This window comes from Pollicipes pollicipes, unplaced genomic scaffold, assembly GCF_011947565.3.
Source record: "Pollicipes pollicipes isolate AB1234 unplaced genomic scaffold, Ppol_2.1 Scaffold_4219;HRSCAF=4965_pilon_pilon_pilon, whole genome shotgun sequence".
NCBI lineage: Eukaryota > Metazoa > Arthropoda > Thecostraca > Pollicipedomorpha > Pollicipedidae > Pollicipes > Pollicipes pollicipes.
The window spans coordinates 22030257-22042377 of record NW_023596448.1 but is presented as its reverse complement, the minus strand read 5'-3'; the positions used below and the strand labels follow the sequence as shown (position 1 = coordinate 22042377).

Here is a 12121-nt window from a genome sequence, read left to right as displayed (position 1 = left end):
CGCTTGGGTGGGTGGGGGGGGGGGTTTTGGGTCTGCCACCCAAAAGAACCCCCCAAGAGCTCGGGAATTAAGAACGCTGATACCCAAATTGCAGGGTGCTGACCTGTACGTGAACTCACTTAGGTCAAAGTCTTAGTTTCCTAGGTCATGACCTTGATTTCAAATAAAGTCAAACAGGTCAAATTTCAGGTCGGTCTCCATAGTGCCCCCAGAACCTAGATAACTGTTTCTAAGCAAAATGACACAAGCTCATTTAATGTCAGTGACCTTGCTTAACCCTTTTAGGTCATGGTGACCAAAATCACACAAGACTGCCCGAGTTTTGCATTTGAATAAGGGACAAAGATTATACTTGGCAGTCTGTTCTTTTTAAAAAAATCGACCTGGTCATATTAGGTCAATGACCTAATGACCTCTAAGAAGCCAACTGAAAACGCTGATGCGGTTCTTGCTATCAATGAACTCAAAAGCACCGGAAAATACCGCATACAATACGCCCTAAACAGGTTGGTTTTGACCTTGGTCTGACCTTCATACCTGACCTTAGTCAACTTAATTTGCTCATTTAATGTTAGTGTTGCCTAAAAGCATCTCAAAGATGTAGGGCTTTGTCGTATTCGTTGTTAGCCGTTGTTGCACCATACTGAACGATTCCCTAGAATTGACTTTGCTGAAACCATGGCCTAACTTTGACCTGCCATAGGTCAGTGATCTCACAAGGTGCATCTAAAGTCTTACGCCAAACGATCCGCTATCCAATTGTGAACAGCTATGCAAAATTTGGCACGGCTACGCCGCGCCGTGCAGAAACCATTCTGGAAAAACCTTCGGTGGGGTGTCAATTTGGCCCCCCACCCGAGAGCGTGTTAAACAAGTTCAAAATGCACACGAAACATTGTCTTTGTTGTCAAAAACTTTGTCTTTCCATGAGTTTTTGAGTGCATTCGCGAGGAGCATTACGCATGTGGATGACACAATAGTAGTAGCCTATTCTTCGTAGAAAAAAGCAAGGAGAATGGAGATACAGATGCGTTGATATTTCGGCAACCTGCTTTTATCGAAACAAATATCGGCAGTATCGGACTGCTGATATTCGTTTCGATAAAGGCACGTCGCCGAGGTATCAACGCGCCTACCTCTCCATTCTCTTGGTTTTTCTACAAAGTTTTTTTTCAAAACTTCTAGAGCATGCTACGCATTGCCCATTTCGTCATCCCTGACTGTCGCAGTTGCGTGCGCCCACAGACACAATGCGTATTGTTCGGCGGCTACCATCGGCAATGTCATGACGATGCCGATAGCAGAGCCCAGTCACACATGCTAGAGACCTGTATCACCCGTGCACCGCGCGAATATATGTGCCCATGACCTATCAAACAAACACTGTGCATGCCTTGAAAGACGTATGGGCGCTGCATGACCTACAGCAGTCGATGCACCCCAAAACCCCAAACCACCACCACCACCACCACCATCGCCTTGAAAAACGTCCCCATGTCTGGCCACGCTAACAGAGTCTCTGATCCACTCCCAATGGCACAGGACCGACGTGGGTCGCCGAAGTACGCTGGCCGTGAGACGGCACCGGATACGCTCCCTTCCGGGGTACGAGCCTACGCCGGTCACCGAAGTACGCTGGCCGTAAGACGGGATCGGATACGGCCACTTCCGGGGCACGAGCCTACAGTGCTTATTCAAACTGATCACCCATTGTTCTGACCAGGTCCCATTTCTACAGTGTCCAAACAGCATCTAAAAACTATGTTAAACACCTTTATATTTGTCTGTTTCATATCACCAACATAAAACTATGACCTTTATTTTTGAGTTAGTTATGTTGGGCCACAAGCTCAAGTGTGAATCAGCCAGTGCAACCTAAAATGGGTCACAGAGGTCATTCACAGATGAATCGCAGGTCCGGTACCAGTATATGTAGCATGAGTTCTTAGTCACAAAGCAGCGTCCTGCCCACAAAGTGTACCCAACTGTGTCCTGTCCTGCCTGAAGGTATATTTAGTCCTTAATCCCAGCCAAAGTCCTGCTGTTTTAGTGTACAACAGCTCTTCACAAAGCATGAACCCCAGTCAGTCCACAGCCTTCAGCCTTAAGTCATAAGCCCTTCACCACTTGGTATGAATCCTAGCAGTCATGAACCAAGTCTGATCTAGGTGTTATCTTAAACCCAAACAAAGACAGAAAATATACCAAATATTATTATGCCATATTATATAAGCAGAATTATACCCAAACTGGATACTGCAGGGTGAACATTGAAAGACAAGAAACAAGTTAACAAGAAAACAGATTGCTTCTACATGGTGTCATTTAAACCCCAAACTTCTTGATGACATTGTACAATGTACTGTTGACACTGCACTGTTCTACAAGTGTGTGTGTGGAGGGGAGGGGGGGCTTCCACATTTATAACCCAAAATCAGGAAGATGTCTGGCCAGGCAAACTACATTGAACTACAACAAGGTTGAAGGTAAAGTTATATTGGCATGGTTTGAGCTCTCTGTTCATGCTCTATCAAAAAAAAAATTGCCTAAAACTGATGAGTTCTGAGATTTTCCAACTCCTAGCTGGCACAGTTTTGCATACCAGCAGCATGGAATATGAACATGCTTGCAGGCATCCAGTTCCAGATCTACAAGATCTATATGTGAGTTGACTCCCAGACATGACAAATACTGAATACAGAAAGGAGAAATATGTGCAAAAGATGGCTGTGACTTGAATTAGATACTGCCTGCTCAGAAGGGCTGGTTAAATAAAAGTGGCTGACAAGAATACAAGGACAACTAGCAGTAAAAGCCAGTTCATGGTTCTTACTATGCCTGCATTAGCTCGGAAATATGGTACTTATGTTGATGCCATCCCACGCCATGCTTTTCTTTACTAAGGCAAGTCTGAGTTATGATTAGTTAGGGATGGCCTCATTCCTCACTTCCTCAGCCTTAAAAACATCACAGCAAAAGGGTGGTCTATAAACTAAGTGCAGTATTAACCACAGGTTTGGGATTATTCCCCATGTGCAACAAACAAGAGCCCATCACTTCAGAGCCCAACTCAAGAAATGCTATTCCACAGGCAATTTGAAGCCACTATTCTGAAAACAATCTGCCATCTAGTGCCAAAGCTGCATTATCATAGATTTTTCAATAGCAGGCTAGATGAATACTTGGCCAGCACTAAATGTTCAGTGGACTGAGAAGAGATCTAAACAACATTGTAATAAACAATGAATGTGGATGACATTATTAGGATTGTTTATTCAAAATGCTTTTCAAATCCTTTTCTTTTCTGCTGTCTCAATTTGAGGTAATCTGGCAGCTGCAGGCAACTGGCCCTAATTCTTAAGAATATACTTGCAAGACTGAACTTGAGCAACATGTAATCAGCATCATGTGATATACTTGATTGGTCATCATAGCATTACCCATATTGAAAAGAAGTGATGCTGTGCTGTTAAAGGAACACAAGAGATGGGGCTAATAGTGTAAAAAGTTCAGCAATGAATGCAATTACTGTTGACTATACATCATGCAACAGTTTGGCACCAAATATAATTGCATGATCAGTGGGATATGCCTACCTAATAAGCAGGGAATGAAGAATAGAACTGTTTGTTGTGTGATGTGGCCACCACTTATAACTATCGATTTCAACAACATTCCAGTGCAGCTGACAGTGACAGCTCACCAGTCTTACAGAAGGTGGGATCAAGTCAGAATTAACCGAACAGACCACTGCCAGGCCACTTTCTCGCAAACCACAATCGACGCCACAGGTACCAACATCTGAACACCGACAACCACCAAAAACCAAAAGGCTTAGGCATCCAGGGCGCCATACAAGCGACGATTCGCTCACTTGCTGGATAACACTCACAGGCTCACACCCCAATATGTATCAGCCCACACAAAGGCACCTCTTCGACCCCGTTTGTAATGCCCCGGCCGCGCCTCGTACGATACGGGTTACTGACGCTCATAACACAAACCTCCATGGCGCAGTAATTACGATATACGGCGCGCTTCTGCTAGCCGGCATCCGCTCAACGCTACCAAATACCACATTAGGCGTTCCTGCTTGGAACAGCTCTTTGAGAATAAGTTTGAACTGCTTCTTTGACATCGGTTTAAAGTCATCAAGACGCGTGAGGCACCTTATTATCAAAAAAACTTTTCAAAGGCAGTTTCTTTAATCGCAAACCGATTGCGTGCCATGGTGAAGGTGTATTGCCATCAGGGCTTTGATTTTTCCAAATGATATAAAATATTTCTGAGTCTACTTCATATATGCGTATAATTTCATTCAAACACATTCTTCCACTTTATTTTAACGTGAGGCCTAGAACGAGAAAAGCTAGGTGTAAGTGTGTTTAAAACGTATTTGCAATATGGTTTCATGACGTCATTCAAACATAACTAGCGTGGTATCGAATCAAACAGTACTTTAGTGCATTCATGTGTCGCTTTTTTTGCTGAGGGTGGTAAAACGCTCGTCTTGCCGGCACGGCAAGTCTGGGTTTCGGGGCGGGTGGGGTGTGCTAGCTCGGCGTCGGCATTTTCTTCTTATTGTGCGAGTAATCGACGAAATGTGTAAGTTTCTGAAATGTGTAGTAGTGCCTGTACAGATCAATTTGGGCATCCACAGCTGTGACCGCTGAAATTTTACAAACGTCCCCCGAGCATATGCACAGCAATGCGCTCAAAATCTGTGCTCTGCAAGTGATACCGGTATCTCTTTGCTGCCCTGCTTGGTTGTTTTCTGTTTGCCTTGTGGCATGTCATAATAATTTGTATTCGTGTAAGCTTTTTTGTGTTTCTCTTCAATGTGATAGGCAGTCCAAACCCGCGTGAGCTACGCACCCCATCTGCTGAAGGGTCAGACTTGCAACACGATTTATCAAGGCCCAGTTTGTAGAAGGTAGCAGACTAGTGACAAGACACTTGGGGCAGTGTCCAATCCAGCCCCAAATTGGGGGTGCCAGCTTTTCTGCCTAGGGCAGGGGCTGATGATTTCTTGACTGGAGTGCTCTAGGATTTCCTGACAATCTAATTTGCCCATACTAGTTATGTCTGCACTGCTCTGCTCAAAATTTATTATCTTAGCATTGAGTTTTCCACATGTCATTATGCATCACAACTTAATTTTACCACAGTTACAGCATTTGAAAGTGCGTTGAACATTGCAAGTTCATGTGAGTGAAGTAGATACCTGCAGGGTGACATTTGCAAGGATAAATACATATTATGTTTTAAGGATCTGCTCTATCCTTTTTCTTCAGGATACCATGCCCTTTTTTCCCAAACTATTGCATCATTATGCCAGAACAATATAAGAAACAAGTCAAAGGCTGCTTTACTGCTGTAAAGCAGCAGAGCTTTTGTGGAGTCGAATAAGGTCAGTTATCGCAGCAATTTGGACTGGCAGTGATGAGTTCATTGTAGAGACCAAAAGATAGGCTGCAGAAATTGGAATGCAGTAATCTTATATAGGTATCATGTCTAGTTTATTTGTAGTTTATTTCAAGAAAATATAACAAGAACATATTTCAGTGTGCTTTGATCTATTCAGAAAATGGCTTTCAGGATTCAACAGTGGTTTTTAATATTTGAAAGCATGATCTCCATGGTATAAATCCCTGTTTTCAGCACTTGATGTTTACATAAGAAATCAGGATATTTAGAATAGGTGCACCCAATGCTCAGCTCTGACTCCTTTGTAAGTCCAAAGGCTAACCTAATAGACTCAGCCTGAGACTGCACTAGCCACAGCAAGGAGAGGCCCTGGAGGAACCCAGGGACAGCATTTTCCATTTAAGTTCAGAGGTGGCAATGCAGCAGTTCAAGGGCAAGATGTTATTTGGTCTCTAATTGCACTAGACATATTTCAAAGAAATCAGTTCTGGCTCCATTGTAAGAAAGTTCTTAAATGCTGTGTGTATGAACGAAAGCTCCACAGCCTTCCAAAAAGCAGCATGACATGATGTCATTAGAAGGCTTCCAGCTGATGTGTTATTGTGGGCCTGATCCACCAATAATGCCAGGTTTCAACATGTGTGTGGTAACAATGCATGCCATAGAAGTCTGAAATTTCTGTTGGAGGCCCACTTTTTTGAACATGTTGCTGTATTGCTCCCTACCCCCCACCCCTCCAACCCCCTCCCCCCCACCCCCCAGCCTTGTGGGTTCACTTTGGTTATAGTGCCAGTTGTGCCAGGTGGAATAGAACCATAGTCTGCCCCCACCAGACTATCAGGGGAAAATGCAAAGAGGAGAGCAAAGGAGTTTGCAGTTCTGCTACCATTTTATAATTTATCAGCCTGAGTTTGAATCTGCTCTTATATGGGCTTAAGTAGTCTGAGTTGAGTCCAATTTAATCTGAGCATGGTCAGATTCATCTGTGAAAGGGACCAATCTATTTGAGCCTGGGGCCCCAAAGTCTACATGCCGAACCCAAACCTAGGGGTTCAGACTCTTAGACTCAGATTCAGACTCATACTCAGACTCAGACTCAGAGATATGCTTAATGCTGGCTGCTATTGAAAGGAGCTTATTGATTTGTGACCCACGTGTACTTGTTGATTATTTACAGATGCTCATCCAGCACATAAGTAACACCATCAGCTGAACTCTGCCACAAAGTAGCACTTCATGCTCCCTTGTGGTTTAGTTCCTTTGCACAAAACCTTAAACCTTTGTGCATTCTGCTTTTTGCTCTTCAAGTGCTTCCTCTGCTGGATTTCATGGACAGGACTGTGTATGGCTCGGTATTTGCTGTTGTAAATCTTAGTACAAGCAGCCCAGGCATATGAAAAGCTATGAGTGTTTGAAATGACCAAGTAGTAAGCAGTCATTTGCCTGCAGTCCCGAAAAAGATCCAGGATCCAATAACCATAGAACTTAATGGGATCCTGGATCCACCCTTGGAAATCAGGTGCATGTCTAAATATTGCATAAGGCTGCCCTGTGAGGCACATAGGTTTGTGGGATTATTGTAAATATAGGTAAATGATGTATGCTCTAACCATTTTCCTGCCTATTACATTAATTGTTCACCAGTTGTGCCACTCCCCTCTTTTCTTTGACATGATTGTGACAAAATTGCATTTTATTCTTTAAAAGAGCAATGCAAAGATATGCCTATGCAAAGTATAGGATGGCAAAAGTAATATGCCTGAAGTCTGATGAAATCCAATTTGGGGGTAGGACTAGGTTCTAAGCTGCTTGCCACACTGCTTGGGGGCAAGTTTCAAGTTCCTCATAAGCATTTTTAATGTGCACAACGGGTGCGCGGCCTGAATTATGTCTCGTGAGTTTTATATTGAATTAATTCATCATTGGTATACGTTGTGTGCTTGGATGTTATTTTTCCAGTGGGTGCCAATAACTTGTGCCCCTCTTTTGTCTTATTGTGCAGTAAACCAGGTATATGATGGTTGGAGATACAAAGCAGCCAATGGTTACGCAGCGTAACGCGGATGAGGAAGGATCGATTTGACAGTCTCAAATGGTCACCTTTTTGCTACTTGCCATCAAAGAATGAAATAAGACCAATGAAGCGCCCATTGTAAATCTTATGTAATGCTTATCATATGAGCGCACTGCTGCCTCAGTCAGGAAAGCCTGCAGTAAAATCTGAAAAACGAAACATTTTCGTAAAGATACCTGCCATCTGTCCACCTCCGACAGCGGTCAACAGCCAGACGTCGCTGGTGCTGTCGCTGCTGCTAGCGGTGGGCCTGTTCGCCGGCCTGCAGCTGCTGAAGCCACAGCTGTCCCGCCTCGCCGTCGCTGACAGTGGCCGCCGGCGCAGCCAGCTCGCTGCTATTTCTCTTCATGCTGACGGCTGTAGGCAATCTGGAAGCAGCCCTCTTCGGCAAGGGCTTCCAGACGAAGCTGCTGGAGGTGCTGCTCTGCCTGGCCATCGCGTGCACGGCGGCAGGCATGATCCACAGGGTCTGCACCACAGTCTGGTGAGGACGGCGGCGCGGCAGAGACGCCGGCGGTGGGTGGAACGGTGGTCGAGTAGGTGGGCGGGAATGTTGGGGGGAGGGCTTCAACTCCTCTGATCTGCAGAATGGGAGTGCGCGGGGGGATATCGTGGTGAACTGGTAGTGGTTTGCAGGAAACCGTTGGAGCGCGGTCACGCTCGGATCATGTGGTACGTCCTGAGTTTCTGCTTCTGTAGTACGCACACTGCACTAAGTGTGAATTAACCTCAGTGTACATCTCAAGCCGTCCCAGTCAGCTCAGTTGGTGAGTGCGCCTGCCTTCCGGCACACCCAACCGTGGCGGGTAGGGTCATAAAATAGAATGTAATTCATGGAATGTTCTCGTACAAGGCACTGAGGCCCATCTGAGCTTGTGTGTACACTTCTACAGATTACGTATTGTCGATCATCAATTACACTTCTACACACAGGCACACGCTACACATTTATCATAGATACTACACTCACACATACATTGATACAACATTACAACAAAATCTGCTTGCCACCCCCTACCTAGCACACTAAGTTTACCCACTAACACACAAGTGCAACGGCAGAAGTGCATTGTCAACGCATGATGATGGATGAGATGCTTTGAAGACGATGATGAACCATAAGATACAAGTCGCTTTATTTTGGTTCGAGTCGCTATGTGCGCTCCCTGTTCGCTCCTGGACACGGTGGCCTGCGGCCGGTGGCAGTGGCCACGCTTAGGTCAGGTGACGTTTGAGGGTAGGACGGCCTTGCCGAGCATTTTGACACGTTGAACTTTCGTTGCAAATTCGGTTCGCGCGCTTGGAATTTCACACAATAAGCACTGTTTAACGACGGCATTGATCCTAGAAATTCATCCAATCGATAGTTTTGGCCTAAGTCGAAAAACGTGAAAAGTTATGCGCATTATCCTAGGGCCCCGCATTTTGATAGCTTCGAAGCATTGCTGTTCCATTCAGCCTTTGAACCTGGGTAAAAACGGTTGTCAGGTGTTGTTTTACTTGAAAACACATGGACGCAACATGATCATTGCAGTCGATGCGCCCCAAGACACCAACAAACAACAATAGTTAATTCCCACATGTGTTGTGTGGAAGTCAACGGTCTGCAACTCCGCATTTAGACAGAGTTGCAGCACACTCTGCATTTAGACACAGCACACAGATTATACAAGCGAACCTGGATATCCTGTATCGAGTGGGAAATTCGAGTAAGCCGACATCCCGTTTATCGGGTGTGGTATGGTACGGGCTTTAGTGGTCCCCTCCTTCAAAGGTGTGGGTCCGATAGGAGTGAATTTTGCTTGGACTGCAGCATCAAAATATAGGCGGTGCATGTGATGTTCACTTCACGCGCGGTGATTACGCTGTTCTTATGGTGAGTGTCTGCCTTCATCATCCACGATCATACGGAGCATTAATTAAGAGAAGCTACATCGCTGAGTCGGATAGGATCAGAGGATTTTGTCTCAGAACTGTCCTCGCTGTCATTTGCTAGCCATTTGTAACACCACAGGCTCTGCCTAAGAAGCATTCGCCGTTGCTCAGGAACCTTTCGCGGCGTGTCCACCGCACGGCATGGCAGGAGCCGTCCCTGGCACTGCTCGCACGCCAGTTGGTGCTGGCCCCTGCAGCGGTGTCAGCTGACTGCCGTCCCCCCGGCACCACTCCTGGCAGCGGCGGCGGCTGACCCCCGTACCCCGGCACGACTCCCCGCAGCGGCGGCGGCTGACCCCTGTCCCCTGGCACCACTCCCCGCAGCGGCGGTGGCTGACCCCTGTCCCCCGGCACCGCTTCCCGCAGCGGCGTCAGCTGACGCCCGTCTCCCGGCACCACTCCCCGTAGCGGCGGCTGACCCCTGTCCCCCGGCAACCACTCCCCGCCAGCGGCGGTGGCTGACCCCTGTCCCCCCGGCACCGCTTCCCGCAGCGGCGTCAGCTGACGCCCGTCTCCCGGCACCACTCCCCGCAGCGGCGGCTGACCCCTGTCCCCCGGCACCACTCCCCGCAGCGGCGGCTGACCCCTGTCCCCCGGCACCGCTTCCCGCAGCGGTGTCAGCTGACGCCCGTCTCCCGGCACCACTCCCTGCAGCGGCGGCGACTAACCCCCCGTTACCCCGGCACCACTCCCCGCAGCGGCGTTGGCTGACCCCCGTCTCCCGGCACCACTCTCCGCAGCGGCGGCAGCTGACGCCCTGTCTCTCAGCACCACTTCCCGCAGCGGTGTCAGCTGACGCCCGTCTCCCGGCACCACTCTCCGCAGCGGCGGCAGCTGACGCCTGTTCTCTCAGCACCACTTCCCGCAGCGGCGTCAGCTGACGCCCGTCTCCCGGCACCACTCTCCGCAGCGGCGGCAACTGACGCCTGTCTCTCAGCACCACTTCCTGCAGCGGTGTCAAGCTGACGCCCGTCTCCCGGCACACTCCCCGCAGCGGCGGCAACTGACGCCCGTCTCCTTGTTTCAGTCTCATCTCGTCCCTGGCCATCCTGTACTACATGAACCGGCTATCCCAGGCCGCTTATGCCGCGCCGGCCGTGGTGCAGGTGGCGCATCTAAGAAGCGGCGATGAAACTGCACCTCGTCGGCCGTGGCGCAGGTGGCGTCATGTAAAGGATGGCGATGGGACCCGCGCCTCGGGCTTGGGATGCACAAAGGGTTTGCTGCAGTTAACGCCGGGGCGGGGATGGGGGGGGGGGAGGGGCAATGAGCGGAGGAGAGCACTGCGATAGTGCTGTCTGCTCAAGGTTTTGTAAAGGTTACCCGAAAGCGCTCATACTGGAGAGAATAAGGTGTGATGACAGCTTGCTTGTCTGGCAGTGTGTTGTCTGCTCGTATTGGGCTTTGCGCTAAATTCACGTTGCTTGGGGGTTAATGCTCTTTGTTTTATGTCCGAAATGGCCATGGTCCGTGATCCTAACATGTTGATGCTGTTTGGTTTACGTGGAAGTGTGGCACGCGCGTGTGCTCACTTAATAGCTGAGTTCAAGACACGAGCCTTCACTTGTTTTCCACGCGTGACGTATGTGAGCTGCAATACGCAACAAAGGCAAAATACACATTCATTCCAAAGGCATTGTTTCGCATCGGGCGAAAGCAGGCCGGCAGATCGGTGGTACGCGTACAGTGCACGTCATCACTGGCGTAGAGGGCGGCCAATGGCAGTCAAGCCCCCTTCTCTCTGCTTCTGTTTCCATTTCGATGCATCTATATGGGTTCTAATCAAAGGGTGCACATCGAGGAGTCATCATGACTAATCGTTGTCTAGCTCTCAGTATGAGCCGTTCTGTCAGCACTATCCACACCTTACGTTCTGCGATGGCGCAGGGTGTGATGGCATGCCCAATAATGGAGCGGATGTGAACTCACGACTCTGTTTCCACATCCTGGGTGGCGCGCTCTCGATCCCTCGCTGTCTTCAAGTTCAGCATCGCCGGTGCCCCATGATGAGCGCCCCGGGTTGAAGGGTGCCGCGCCTGCCCAACTCACAGGGGGCAGCTGGCCGTCACCCACGCGTCATGGGGCCATGGGGGGGGGGGGGGGCGGTGGGACCGCGGCCTGTTGGAGGCCATTGTCGTTTCGCCCGGTACATCGTCTCGGCCGTGCGCATGTCTACTTCGGCGAAGTTTCAAGTCGCGTTGGCTGTTGTGTGATATCTGCGATTATTAATGGCTGCCGAATATCTATGACTCGGTTCCGTGTCGTTTCACGGATCAGCGAGGGCAGAAGTATGGGTCATTCGGATCATTTGGTGCATTTGTTGCATAATTTTTATCCATAGTGTTTGTGGATTACTCATTATTTTTTCATACAGATGCATGAAAATGCTTTCGGTCTATTCAACATCGTATTCCTTAACTACGATGTGTGCGTACCAACTGGTTCAGAAATGCAAGCACAGGAAAGCCGTTCTGTATTTTACACATTCGTCATGCCACTGAATGATATGATGATCACTGCAACCAGATATTCCAGCAAGCACATTCACCGAAGCACAGCAATAAAACGGAATTCGCCACAAGTTATCCATCACTGTCGGCCCGACTCCTCATCGCGGAGACCCTGGTTTTCGTAATATGTCTCCTTGTACATCATTACGCGACGTGGTCGCACCCGACTGACGAC

At 48.3% G+C, this 12121-nt stretch overlaps 1 pseudogene; it reads left to right on the top strand.

Annotated features, from left to right (window-relative positions):
* Positions 1-4543: 4543 nt before the first annotated feature.
* On the top strand, positions 4544-11330 carry LOC119095009 (keratinocyte-associated protein 2-like; annotated as a pseudogene).
* Positions 11331-12121: the final 791 nt, after the last annotated feature.